General features: G+C 38.1%; 1 protein-coding gene across 1 annotated transcript in view; it reads right to left on the bottom strand.

Moving 5' to 3' along the window:
* The window catches only part of LOC109422055 (sushi, von Willebrand factor type A, EGF and pentraxin domain-containing protein 1), a 238,195-nt gene that overhangs the window by 80,332 nt on the left and 142,571 nt on the right, over positions 1 to 15,292 (bottom strand). The gene's annotated exons all lie outside the window — the stretch shown is intronic.

Here is a 15,292-nt window from a genome sequence, read left to right as displayed (position 1 = left end):
CAGAAGCTCTGGAAGGAATCCAATTGCGAAAACATGCATGAACTCCACTCTTGCAAGAGTTAAAAAACCTACTGCAATTCCAGAAGAAGTTCTTGCAATCCAGGAGGAATCCTAGAAGGAACTTTTCTCGGAAGAATGCTGGAATTACAGTAGACGTTCGATAGCTGCAACATGTTTACGTTTCACTTAGCGAAAAAAAATGCATAACCGCAACGTTATCAACAACCCATCAATTGACGTTAAATGCAAGTACAATTCATTCGACTGTTCATTTGGGCTAACCTTGGGCACCTTTTTGACGTTTGGAGGTTCTATAACTGCAAATTTGTTGCACTTACCGGAAATGCAGTTAAAATGCATTGCAATTAAACCGTTTGCACCGACCGAACGACTATTATTGTTATTATTGTTATTGTTATTTATTTTTAACTAAAGATTTTGAAAGAGGGAAAAGCCCCTTTGAGTGATTTCCTCATCTACGAAATCTTTCTTAAAAAGGCATAAAACCTCTTTTATCTTTTCGAAAATCATTATAAAATAAACTAAAAATTAAAGGCTCCTCCGCAAAAGTATCCATAATCGAGCCGTGGTCTTGATGCGGATTTGTCAAGGGATGAACCAAGGTAATCTGACTACGACGAAGGAATTTTGAACATCAAGGACAGTAATCGGACGCAGTTCTTGAAAACTGAAAAAAATTTTTAAAGAGTATCAAACAGCATAACAAATTTCAATAAAATATCTGAAAAGAATTTTCTTCATGACTAAAGATTTACAACCTAAAATATCTCTAACAGATACAGGTAAAGAAAAGCCTAAACTTTTAAACCGAACGACTATTGTATATAAAGAATTCCACAATAAATCCTGATTGACAAAAGAAACACTTTTGGATGAAGCTCAGGAAAAGTTCTGGAGAACTCCGGAAGGAGCTACTGGAGGAATCTCCAAAAGAATTGCTGCAGGAATTCCAGAAAGTGTGAAGAATAAGCTGCAGTTCACGAATAAAAAGAAAATAAAAAAAAACAGAAAAAATCGTCGAAGTATTCCAATAGGAACTTGTGAAGAAAATATGTACCGGGGAAATTCCTGGAGGAATTTCTGAAGGAGCATCTGGGTGAATCTCAGCACAAACTTTTCTAGGAATGTCAAGTGGATCTCCTGGATCAAATTTAGAATGAATATCTTAAGTAATTCCGATGCCTGGTAGAACTTCTCAATAAATTCTCGAAGAAACATGAGGAGACATTTTTAAATGGGCACCTGGATTATTTCCAGAAGAAACTTTTGATGAAACCCCAGGGGTCGTGAACTCTTTATCCAAACGAAAACTTCTTATCGAGTTCCAATAATCATCCAAAATAACCTAGAGGAACCCCAGAGACACTCTTGGAATCCAAAAAAAAAACCCTTGGGTGAAAAGTAGTTCTGAAGGAATCTCAAGAGATTTTTTACAGGTATCCTAGTAAAAACTCTTTCAGGTAACCATGAAGGAATCGCTGTTGTAACTCAAATCCAAAGCAAATTCTGGAGAAACCTGAGGGATTTTCCGGAAGAACTTCTGGTGGATTTCAAAAGGATCTTCTGCGAAAACTACGAAAGAAACCTCAAAGGGATACCATAATTCAGATTTTCGAATGAAATTAGCCAGAAGAAAATTATGGAGGAGTTTCAATGTCAAAGAAAGGGAGAATCCTACAAGAGTACTAAGAGGAATCTTAGGAATATGCTTGGAGGAATCTTTAGAAAAAAAATCAGAAAGAACCCTTCTAGAAATCCCTAAAGCACTTATGCAAGAATTCTGAAAGATTACTTAGAAGTATTCTTTAAAATTACCTAAAAACTGTTGTAGAAATCATGCCTCATGGAAAAAAATTGGTGAAAAACCTGAGGAAATGCACATAGAAACTACCGGAGGAATTTAAGACGAAATATGGGGGGGGGGGGGGATTCCAGAAAGAACCTTCGGGGGAATCTCAGATGGAACTCCCATTGGAATCTCAGAAATATTTTTGGAGAAATCCTAGAAATCAATTGACGAATTCTAAAAGTTATTTTGAAGGAATTCCAAAAGATAACATTTTATAAATTAATCACAAAAAAACAACTTCTTGAGAAATCTTCACAAAAGCACTTCTTAATCTAATGCTAAGCCATGACCAAGCCGAATCCTTCGAGATGTTACCCTGGAAGTATTTTCGGAGGAAATTCAAAGCAAACCCACAATTTTTTATCATCTATTATCTGGCATCCACGCACTAAACGTGATACCTTTGCCAAATAACCATTTCCTGACAAGACTTCGATAGCCCAAAGATACGAACAAAAAAAAAAGTTGACCTTTTTTTCGGGGAATTTGTTGCCATCTGAATTCTATTCTGAATTCCGGCCGTTCTTTTTGTTCGAACTAAGCCACTGCGGAAGTCATAAACTTGGGCAGAGGGTCTGCTGTGGACAAACGACACGTTGACTTGCAATCTGACGTAGCAGGCGTCATTTTTGCCTAATAATAGAAGACTCACACACCGATGCCTATTGATGCAACGCAGCTATTTCATAAATTCCTTTGAAACTCTGTGAAACACCTTGAAGCGCCTTGAAGCGCCTCTGAAATCATACCGAAACACCCCCGAAGCTCTCAAGGGCCTGTGAAAATCTTAATAACTTCTATAAAACGCTTCAAAGACCCCACTGAAGCTTATTGAGCATTTTACAGCCAGTGAGACTCTATAAAGCCCTTCCCCCCAGAAACGCCTTAGAACGCCACTTGGAAATTCTTCTGAGAGTCTGTGAAGCCTGCTAAAACTCTCTGAAACCTCATGAAACACTTCCAAAATCCCATGAAACCTACAGAAGTTCGTCTGAGAGCCTGTAAAGCCGCCTAAAACTCCTCTGAAACGCCCTGAAACACCTCTGGAATCTCCCTGAAAGACCTTTGAAACAAACTTGTGAAACCTCATAATGCTCCCTAAAACCCCTGTGAAACCTCCTGAAATGACTTAAAACTCCTTCAAACGCATGTAAACCCCTAATTCAACCCCGTTGAAGCTCATCAGAGAGCCTGTAAAGCTCCATGAAGCCCACCTGAAACGCGTCTGAAAGTCCCTTTAAAGGTCATGTGAAATCTGTGAAGCCCCCCCTGATGCCCTTTAAAAGCCTTCAGAAAGCCCCTGATACCCACTGAAGCCCAATTGAGAACCTGTAAGATCCCACAAAGCCTCCTAAAACCACTCTGAAACCATTCGAAACGTTCAGAAATACCTTGAAACATCTCTGAAACTTCCCTAGAAGCCCTTTGAAACTAACCCGAGAGCATGTGAAGCCCCTGAAACCCATCTAACTGTCTTCGAAACGCCCTTAAATTCCTTGAAACGCTTCTTAAGTACCCTTAAACGCTTCTTAGATTAACTAAAGCCTCTCCGAAACTCCCCTGGCAGCTTTCCTGAAAATCCTTGAAGTCTATGAGAACAAATACCCTATGAAAGCTGCTGAAACAGCTTTGAAACACGTTGAAACGCTTCTGAAATCTTTCTATTATTTGAAAGCCCCCTTCCCCCTCAGAACCCTCTGAAACCCCGCATGATTTCGCCTTAAATAGGGTTTTCTTTATTACTTTGTATAGGGATTTTTGGAAATTTTCATATGTTGTTACAAATTGATCTTTGTGATAAAATACGACTTCTTCTGTACTTTCTTCTTCTTCTACTTGACATAAGCCCCAGCTGGAAAATAAGATTGCTTCTCATCTGGAGGAATCCTTTAGGAATTCCCTGGAGGAATCATAATATAGGGATTTGTGGATCTTGGAGCAATCCTAGGATTGCTACAGCGAATTGCAGCTAAAATTCCTCCAGAGATTTCTTAAACAAAAAAATCTACCGCGAAATAGTGATGCCTTCTGAGATTTCTTCAGGAATTTCTGTAGGGATTCGTCCAGAAATTTCTTCTGTTATTCATCCTGTTCTTTCTCATGTTATTCTTCCAGAAATTTCTCCGGGAAAATAATTTTGGGGTTTCCCCAGAAATTTCTGCTGAAAGTCCTACAGGAATATATCCAAGAATTCCTCTCAATTTTTTTCATATTTTTTTCAGTAATGTCTCCTGGCATTCCATCAGAAATTCCTGCTCTGTTACCTCAAAGGATTACTCCAAAAATTACCAGTGTAATTCTTCCACGGACTTTCTCTCGGAATTTTCCTAGAAGAAAAATACCTTCTGGGATCCCTCCACTAACTCTTGCGTGATTTCTCACGGAATTACTGTATGGATTCCTTCACGAGCCCTAGTGAGAATTGGTGTATTCTTTGATAATACCTTTTGTAATTCATTTGGGGAATTAACGCTGATGTTCCATCGAAAGCTTTTTGTTTCTTCGGTAAACTCGTTTGGAATTCAATAAGAAAATCCATAGGTATTTTTTTTTTGGGAAATTCTTCTAGCAATTTATCGGACAATTTATGAGAAAGTCTTTTTAGCAACAACCTAAGAAATTCCTTGGTTATTCCTTAAGGAATAGCTTCTGTAATCACTTAAGGAATTCCATCGTGAATTCCTTTGGAATTCCTTCGTTTGGAAATTGCTTCGCTAACAGTTTTGGGATTTTTTTCCGGCAGGCATTTTGAGAATATCATTGACAATTTTGTCGACAATATTGGCTTTGCAAATTTTTCCGGAAATTCTGTTCCAAGAACTTTATCAAGACAAGACCATGACCAGAGTTTTTTTTTCGAGAATTTCTTCAAGATTTCACCGTGAACTGTTTTCCTGGAAATTCCTTTAAAAAATTACTGGGAATCTATTAAAAAGCTGAACTTTGAATTCCTTCGGGAGGTAAACTGAAAGATTCCAGTGGAAATTCCCTCAAGTTTTTTCAAGAGCTCATCCGGTAATTCCTCTGGCAGTTTATTCTAGAGTTCAGAACTTTTTCCGAGAATTAATTCAAGAATTTGTTTCACAAAAAATCCTCCAGGATTACTTTTAGAGTTTTTTTTCTGGAGATTTCAGGTATTTTTCGGGATATATCTTCAAAACTTCTTCGGGGATTTTTTTCATGAGTTTCTCTTAGTATGCCTTCGAGAGTGCCACCTGAATTTCCGTCGGAAATTTCTTCGAAAGCTCTTTCGGAAGTTTGTTTGAGAATTTCTTTAAATAGTTCTTTATCGATTCTTTCAGGAGTACCTCCGAGAGTTTCTTGGAGAATACTTGAGAGTTTTTCAGAAATACTTTCACAAGTTTCCCAAGTTTATCGGCTGATTTTTTCAGGAGTTCCTGCGGAAACTGCTTCCAACCATTCTAGAGGTTCGGAAATTAAAAAAAAAATCTCAAAATTCCATCAGGAGCGTCTCTAAGGATTCCATCAGAAAATACCACTGTCTGCGTCTATTTTTATGACACAATTTGAATTCTTGTCGCATTCTTTAGGAAATCATGATATTTGATGAGTAACATTTTACTATTTGTCTAAATTCTTCATCACAAATACATTCAAGAATGTGTTCGGGAGCAATTTCATAAAGAATTGCTGGAGCAGTGCCCAGAAAAACTTTTTAGCAATTCCCGGAGGAACTCCTGAAGTAATTTCTGGAGAAACTCGTGGAGTTACTTCCTGAGGAATTCCCGGAGCAATTCCCAGAGGAACTTCTAGGGAAAGCTTCGGAGGAACTCCTGCAGCAATTCTCGGAGGAAATCCTGGAGCAATTCCCGGAGAAACTTTCAGAGCAAGCTTTGGAGGAACTCCTGAATCTATTTCCGGAGGAACTTCTGAAGTAATTACCAGAGGAACTTCTAGGAGCTCCTGGAGCAATTCCCGGAAGAACTACTAGAGCAATTCTCACAGCCAGGGATGACATGCTCCTCAGTGTGAGTGCAAGTGTGCGCGGTTTTAAATTGAAAATCAGCTGCACTGTGCACATTTTCAGTGCGAAATGCCATCCCTGCTCACGGCAACTCCTATGGCAAGCTTAAGAGAAACTACTAGAGCAACTCCTTGAGAAATTCCCTTGGAAATTCCCGGAGGAATTTCCGGAGCAATTCCCGTAGGAACTTTTGGGGAAAGCCTCGGAGGAACTTCTGGAGCAATTTCCGCATGAACTACTAGAGCAATTCTCACAGGAACTACTACAGCAATTCTCGGAGGAACTCTTGGAGAAATTTCCGGAGGAATTCCTGGAGCAATTCTCGGAGAAACTTCTAGGGCAAGCTTCGGAGGAGCTCCTGGTGCAATTCCCGGAAGAACTACTAGAGCAGTTCTCACAGGAACTCCTAGGGCAAGCTCCGGAGGAAATACTACAGGAACTCTCGAAGAAACTTCTGGAGAAATTCCCGGAGGAATTCCTGTAGCAATTCCCGGAGGAACTTCTAGGGCAAGTCTCGGAGGAACTCCTGGAGCAACCCAAGTAGCAATGAATGCTGAACAGTGAGAGTATTAGCTGAACAATATCTGGTTAATGGTGTCAATGGCTGACCACAATAACAGCTGAATACTGGTCTGAAGTATGGCTTGTTCAATCTCTCTAATCAGCAATACATAGATGGCTTAATATCAAGTTGAACTCATCTGGGTAACCAGGTTCAAAACATACACTGAAAGATGGCTTGCGGTAATGATAAGCTTAAACGTGTTTTCAAATTTACCATGGGAAAACGTGATACTCGACCAACAAATGCTTCTTGTGTGCGTTTTGTGTCCTCCCCTATCAACCGGTTCGATAGCCGAGTGGTAGCGTGCGAGCCGGGTGATCTCAAGGTTATTGGTTCGAATCCGGTTGCCAACAGAAACTTTTTTCAATTGTAAATCGGGTTCATGGTAAAATTGAAAACATTAACCTGTTGAATTCAAACAATATCTGCACAAATTTAAGGGGTTGTGTATTTAAGTTGACCCTCAGAATAGTAATTTCAACCACAAGCCGTCTTTCAGTGTACACCAACATGCAGAATTAATAATCTTTTGTTCAACCTTTAATCAAATAATTTTTGACAACTGACGTAAACATGTTTTCGTGAAGTCCTCATCGCTTCTTCAGCCTCAATACAGACTAAGTTCAACTTATGTTCTTGACTATTCAGAAGCAACAAGTTATGCTGTTGTTTTCGAGGATATGTATACGATTGTGTGTGTGGTGTGAGTGCTAAGGTGAGTGACTACAAATCAGGAGGTCCGAGTTCAATTCCTAGTTTTCCCACAGATTAATTTATGCATTCCTTAACATATCTTCTGGAAATAGACGCAGCTAATGGTAAAAATAGGCTCACGAAAGTGTTTTTATTTTATTTTACACAATCAATAAATTTTATTACTGATTAAGCGCATATTAAGCCTTAAACCAGCCTTCCAATGAATCTCAAATCAGCTAAAGGTTGAATAAAATCATCAAAATCAGATGTTTCGGAGCTGAGCAAAGGACTGTACCTCTTGTGCTCAGCTTTTGTTCAAATGAAATGATTTGAAATAGTTGGAGAAACGTTTGTACAGCATCAAATTGTTACCTGGGAAGCAATTCCCGGAGGTGCTCCTGGAGAACATCCTGGAGCGATTCTCGGAAGAGCTCCTGGAGCAATTCCAGGAGCAACTTCTGGAGAAATTTCTGGAGGAATTACCAGCTACTCTTGAGAAATTTCCGAAGGGACTACTGGAAGAATTCCTGAAGAGACTCCTGGAACAATTCCCCAAAGAACGCCAGGAGGAATTACTGGCAGAATTCTCGGATTGATTTCAGGATGAATTCGCATTTCAACTACTTGAGGAATTCTCAATAGAACTTGAATAATTCCCGGAGGACGACCCAGTGAAACTCCTTGAAAAGCATTCAGTCAAATTCCTAGAGAAGTGGGAAGGAAATTTGCTACAAACCTTCTGGATGAAGTGCAGTATCTGGAACGTCTACTGAATCTCTTGGAGAAATCCCCCACGAAACTCCTGGAGGTATCCTCTAAAGAGAATTATCATACACCCCGAACTAATAGTTTACTCCGGAATCCCAAGACCTCCGATATCTTCGTGAGTTCAATTTATTTCAGAGGACAAATTCCTCCGCTTTCAAAATATCATTGACGAGACACTGAGTTATTTGGAATTTAAAATAAACTTTTACTCGGGCTTCCTGCAACTTATTGGTAAGCACTACAGACCGCCTCAAAGCCTGCTTGCTAGCTGTAGTGTGCATGCAGTATGGGAGTCCCTTCTCCTGCAGTTATCGCTTCTCTGGAGGTCTATGCGGAGTTCCAGCTGGGGTTTGCCGGCGGCGGAGGGCCGGGCAGCTGTGAAACTTCCTCGAACCGGTTTGTTTCGCCCCTTTTGCCACCGCCACAGTTTGACAGCAACGGCGTCGTCGACTCGGAAAAGGGTTCGTGGCCTAGTTTTTGGTTTTTGTTTTTCGTTGTTCCACCCGAAGGAAGGACTGAGACTGAGACTGAGGAGAATAACCTTTTTCGAGGTTGGAAGGTAATATTAATGACTCGTAGAAAGTCTCCGGGTATCCCTTTCAGGCCAAACATTTCAATAGGTCCTATCTGCATTTGAGAGACTCTCTTTGTTCACTTTCTCTTTCAATTAATGCAATGTAATGGTACACTTTTCAACTACTTTTGCAGTACAAATCAAAAGACGATTGTTTTGACCTTCGTTCAATGCAAAGAGACAATCATAATACAAATAAACAGCTGAGATATTAACGAAAGAGAGGGACACCAAAGAGAGCCTCTATTCTGCAGATAGGACCTTTAGACATGTTTGGCCTGCTTTGATTTGCGGGCAATTTGTTTTAGATGTGACACTGACTTCCCATCTAAATCCAGTCGGCTTATTACTGAGCTAAATTTTATCAGCACTATCATAGTTATTCACTGGAAGTGGAATCCAAGCTAGACTACTTCAGCATTTGTTTGGCTTGGTTTCTTTGGTCACTGGATTCGGCGGTCAATTCGACATCCTATTTAAAATGCCCTTTTCGACTAACCTCGTCAATTGAGTCTCCTTGCTGTCACTTTTACGCACAAACTACCTCGTTTTTGGCTCTATTGTTTATTTTAAAATTGCAAAAGTGGACATGGTGTATGGATAAGCACAACGTTGTCTGGATGAACTAGGATGAACTTTTCGCTTTCGTTTGTGGTTTGTCAATGTTGTGTCGTCTACATTTAAATCTTTTCTATATCCACGGCTTTGAAATATTGTTATATGAAAATATTCAAAGTTTATCTTTATTTTCAATAAAAATTCAGAAAATGAAATAGCCTTGACCCACTTAAAACTCTCGATTCTCCACAATCGATGAATCAACAGATTGCCCCAACACAAATTGGCGGTGATTTTTAATCGTTCGATCGACCGATCGATCGATTGATCCACATTTTCACTTTCAATGTGCGCCGCCCGAGCTGAGAAACCGCGGATTTCGGTTTACTCCAATAAATATCGAACGGAATGGAATGCCGAAAACATACCGATCGATAACACTGCTCGACAAAAAATGAGAAAAGTTCACGCTATGGAATGAAATTAAAAGTAACAGGGGTTTGGGACCCCAGAAGTGTCATAGTGAAGGAATTTTTGAAAAATAATGGACCGCGGCCCCACAGTTCAAAACCGAAATTTGTATGGGGAACTAGGGGTGTTCATTTCTGTAGGACAATCCTTAACCAGCCGGGACTTTGTGGCTTCAAATGGCTCGTTCTCCGAAACTAGGCCACCAAATTACAATCGGTTTGAAGCATCATCAAGGGGAAGAGTATATCTAAAGAATGATATGGTGGGGATCCCCGCTGACCCTCCCCCTTTTTGCTGCGGGCGGATCTAAGTGTGACATGATACATAATTTTCGCACATCATAATAATTTCGACTGGAAACAGTGTTTTTGAATCGCTGTTAGTGACAAATCATTATATAAATGTTGTTCCGGACCTGATGAGGCCATTTGGTTGGCACGGGTTATCCGGTGGCCACGGAACAGGTTCTGGGGACCACAGGGTCTCAGGCGGAAATGGCCAATTTTTTATTTCAAAAGAACACCATCATGCGACAACTCAAAATCTGCAAAATTCCGTGTGTAATCCAATAGAACCAAAAATTATAGATTTACCCAATGCTGGACACCCGGTGGCCATGGAACAGGTTCAGGGGACCCCAGGGTATCTGGCAGAAATGGTCAATTTTCGATGATAAAAGAACCCCATCATGCGACACCTCAAAATTTGCATAATTCCGTGTGTAATCCAGTAGAACCAAAAATTATAGTTTTACCCAATGCTGGGCACCCGGTGGACACGGAACAAGTTCTGGGGACCACAGGGTCTCCGACAGAAATGGCCAATTTTTGATTCCAAAATAACCCCATCATGCGACACCTCAAAATTTGCACAATTCCGTGTGTAGTCTAGAAGAACCAAAAATTTTAGTTTTACCCAACGCTGGGCACCCGGAGGCCACGGAACAGGTTCAGGGGACCCCAGGGTATCTGGCAGAAATGGTCAATTTTCGATGATGAAAGAACCCCATCATGCGACACCTCAAAATTTGCATAATTCCGTGTGTAATCCAATAGAACCAAAAATTATAGATTTACCCAATGCTGGACACCCGGTGGCCATGGAACAGGTTCAGGGGACCCCAGGGTATCTGGCAGAAATGGTCAATTTTCGATGATAAAAGAACCCCATCATGCGACACCTCAAAATTTGCATAATTCCGTGTGTAATCCAATAGAACCAAAAATTATAGATTTACCCAATGCTGGACACCCGGTGGCCATGGAACAGGTTCAGGGGACCCCAGGGTATCTGGCAGAAATGGTAAATTTTCGATGATAAAAGAACCCCATCATGCGACACCTCAAAATTTGCATAATTCCGTGTGTAATCCAATAGAACCAAAAATTATAGTTTTACCCAATGCTGGGCACCCGGTGGACACGGAACAAGTTCTGGGGACCACAGGGTCTCCGACAGAAATGGCCAATTTTTGATTCCAAAATAACCCCATCATGCGACACCTCAAAATTTGCACAATTCCGTGTGTAGTCTAGAAGAACCAAAAATTTTAGTTTTACCCAACGCTGGGCACCCGGAGGCCACGGAACAGGTTCAGGGGACCCCAGGGTATCTGGCAGAAATGGTCAATTTTCGATGATGAAAGAACCCCATCATGCGACACCTCAAAATTTGCATAATTCCGTGTGTAATCCAATAGAACCAAAAATTATAGTTTTACCCAATGCTGGGCACCCGGTGGCCACGGAACAGGTTCAGGGGACCACAGGGTATCTGGCAGAAATGGTCATGTTAGGGACGCAACTTTCTCGGAATGTAATCAAACCTCTCGACAGCAGCTAACGGTTTCGAGACTGCAAAGAATTGGTATTTTATTTCAATAATTCACATTTTACTTTGCTTATTACTTACATTATACTCTCATGCCTGAATTCTCCGAGACGCGGCTCTCCTAACCCTTCTAATACTGTAGTTCGTTACATTAAACTCTTACACTACATGTTCTCGTAATTTCAACTGACTCCGTACATTTAGATGGTTAAAGGGAACTCGGAACTCATTAGGCACGGAAGGAAATTAGTCTACAATTTCCAACAGCTCAATTTTCTATGATAAAAGAACCTGCGACACCTCAAAATTTGCACAATTCCGTGTGTAATCCAATAGAACCAAAAATTATAGTTTCACCCAATGCTGGGCACCCGGTGGACACGGAACAAGTTCTGGGGACCACAGGGTCTCAAGCAGAAAAGAAAAAATTCCATATCTCTCGAAGAAATTTTTAAATATTTGGTTTTCTGTGAGAAATTCTTAGGAATATCAATCTAAGCTCCAAATATATATCTCGCGTTAAGTTTCATAACGACGTGTCTGCAATGATCGATTTCTTTTCATCGATTTTCTCTTTCTATTTTTACGGGAAGTTCAATAAGTATACTTTCACCTTTTTATACGTTCATCATTGGCTGAACGATACAAAATTCTGCCATTAAAACAATGGCTTGTTTTAACAAAACTTTTATATGTTTTAACACTTCTCTTGAATATGTAGATGTGTCAAAGAAATGTATAAGTTTTGAGTTTGCCTATTCTATTAGCGACAGATTTTTTATCAATCAGCCAATGATGGACGTAAAAAGAGGTTTAGGTAATTCAGTAGGAGACGTTACTGGCTTGCAATTTGAACAAAAATTACCATGGAAAATGTTTTCTCGTCTTTCTGATACATTTCAGTCTCTGCTAAAAATCCCGTTAAATTTTGTGGTATGCTAACGTATGAACCTCATCTACGAGTACAAGAAAGCAAAACATATTGTTCTTACAAACCTGTTGCAAATATTGGGTTGGAGTACCATTCTATATGCTAACTTGGTATGATGATACTTTTTCAGCAACGTGAATGCCGAATTAACCGTTTTTTTTACTATTTCAAAAATGCGAGGCAAACTATTAGAAACAAGCATAAAAATCATTGATTTGTATTAAAGTTCAATGGCACAGCATGTTACCTTAAGCTTCATGAATTGCTATTCAGAAATTCCAAACAAATTTACAAAATCTGGTTTTCTATGAGGAATTCCTAAGAAGACCAACCTCAAAACAAAATATTATCAAAATCTATCTGTTTTATGAAACAAATTCGCAATATTCGTATGATAATTAACAAACTACACAAGCTTATTCAAAATATTTTTATAATCTATATTTATGATCAAAACTTCGAATTTTCATGAAACAAATTCACGTAATTCCGTAAGTTCAAATCAATCGTAAAAAATGTGTTTCTCAAAACTAACTCATATGCACTCTTTACCGTATCATAAAAATCTTTATTTTTGATCTAAGGTAAACAAATCCAATAAACTACCGCATTTTAATTAATTCTTCATAAAGCTCGGAAGTTCATATGAATATTAGTCTGATATTCTGAAAATGTGGGAAATGTGTGCAGATGGTTTTAAATTTTTTGTTTCCTGAAAAAAGGTTTATCACACAATACCGTATTTTTACAATGAACCTCACAAATATTATATTTTCGTTGGTTGTTCGACCATGAACTCTGCCTGGATTCGAAGGTCTTTCTTCGCTGCCTTTGCAATCACCGAGAAGTGCACAAAGTCCGGGAAACAAACCGGGGGCTTGGGTCGCCAGGCGATTAGCGACAGTATCATTTTTCTGAAAACAGTAATTGAAACCAATCACATTACACTAAACGCCAGAGTTTCTCTTCATTACATTGAAAGGCCCTTCAAAAACTACTTGATTAGAAACTCCAGAATATCTTTCATAAATTCATCCAGATATCCCCCTTTAGGGTTTCTTTAGTTCATGGAATCCTGTAACAGTTGTCGATTTTTTGCATGGAACTTCTCTATTTTATTCTAAAGTTCTTCCGAGATGAAACATTCGATATTATTCCAGAGAACCATTCACGCATTGCTTCTACCGGTTATACCAAAAAAGTATTTCATGATACCTCTATTCTATGTTTTTTCATTGATGTTTACAGGAATTTCATCATAGTTTCTTTAAAGATCCAAGATTGTTCGTAAAAATTTTTTTAACAATTCTCCTTTAACTTCCTTATTCCTATAGAGATCTAGATAAATAAATAAATAAATAAATATATATATATATATATATATATATATATATATATATATAAATATATATATATATCCCTAGTTAGAAGTATATTGGAATATGCCATTCAAATTTGGGCTCCTAGACAAATTATACTCGAAAGTGTCCAAAGAAGATTCATTAGATATGCGATGCGATCTCTACCTGGAATGATTCCATTGGCTTACCGCCTTATGCAAACAGATGTAGGCTGATCAATCTAGAAACTTTGAGCGAAAGAAGTGAAATGTTACGTATATTATTTATTTTTGATTTGCTGCAAGGAAATATAGAATGTAGTCCTCTATTGGCAATGCTGAACATTCATGCTCCATCCAGGACATTGAGAGAGCATGATTTTTTAAGATTACCAAATGACGGCCATAGGAGCTTTTTTAACCCGTTTGTAGAATGTTGTCGATTAGGCTGGAACAAATTTCCATTTCTTCTAATGTCACCCCCCCCCCCCCCCCCCCCCTCGCAAAATTTTGACCAGATTTCACATTTTTGAGGGGGGGGCAAAAATAAAATTTTAACGAAAATGAAATTTTTTTTTACGAAATCTGGGCTACTCACAAAATTCCTTAACAAATCCGATGAGTTTTGTGATTTTGCCTAATTGTTCGGGTATTTTCTCACAAAATCCATTTATTTATTATTGTCCCCCCCTTGACGAGTCAAACAGCAAAGTGACAAAAGAAGAAAATGATATTTGTTCCGGCCTTATTTAATTGTGATTATTATATGTATGATTTTAGTATTAGCAAAACTATATTTAAGAATAGAATAAGAAGCAATATTCACTGTTTGATAGGAATATCTTAGACGGTGTCCAAATAAATATATATATATATATATATATATATATATATATATATATATATATATATATATATATATATATATATATATATATATATATATATATATATATATATATATATATATATATATATATATATATATATATATATATATATATATATATATATATGTGTATATACAGGGGGTAGACAAAATGTTTGGGATAGGCAAAATTTTTTTGTCTCAAATAATGTTCAATGAACTGTAACTTTTTGCGTAGTTTATCAAAAATTCTCAAATTTTCACTGCAATTTGTCCAGCTAGTAAACTATAATTTGTACAGGTTTGGGTTTTGTTGGTTAACCCTACATTGAGTAAGAGCAATTTCAGCAAAATGCTTCTTTTCTGAGAGCTGTTTTTAAAAGTGTTATATCTCAAGGTACAGTTAACGTAATTTAACGAAATTTTGAACATTCATTACTAATTTATTGGTCTTTGAAAAACATTTGTCTTATCTGAATTTTTTTTATAAGAAAGAAAGTTAAAGCGGATTTAATTTTCAAGTGAGAATTTCTAAACATTATACGATTTTGACATATTTGCATTACCTTTTCTATATTATGGATGGCCGTTTTGTTACTTACGTTTCAAATATATTTATATTAAGATGTATTGGAGGCTTTTCAAGTAAACAAAAATCACTTTCATAAATTTTCATACGATGTCAAAAATTTTGCTTTGGTTGTATATATTGAAAAAAATATTTCAATCGCTTTAACTTTCCTTCTTGTGTAAAAAATTCAGTTGAGTCAAATGTTTTTCAAAGATCAAGATATTAATAATGAATGTTCAAAGTTTCGTTAAATTACGTTAACTATA

This window comes from Aedes albopictus, chromosome 1 (assembly GCF_035046485.1).
Source record: "Aedes albopictus strain Foshan chromosome 1, AalbF5, whole genome shotgun sequence".
NCBI classification, from domain to species: Eukaryota; Metazoa; Arthropoda; class Insecta; order Diptera; family Culicidae; genus Aedes; species Aedes albopictus.
This window is presented reverse-complemented; position numbering and strand designations above follow the sequence as displayed.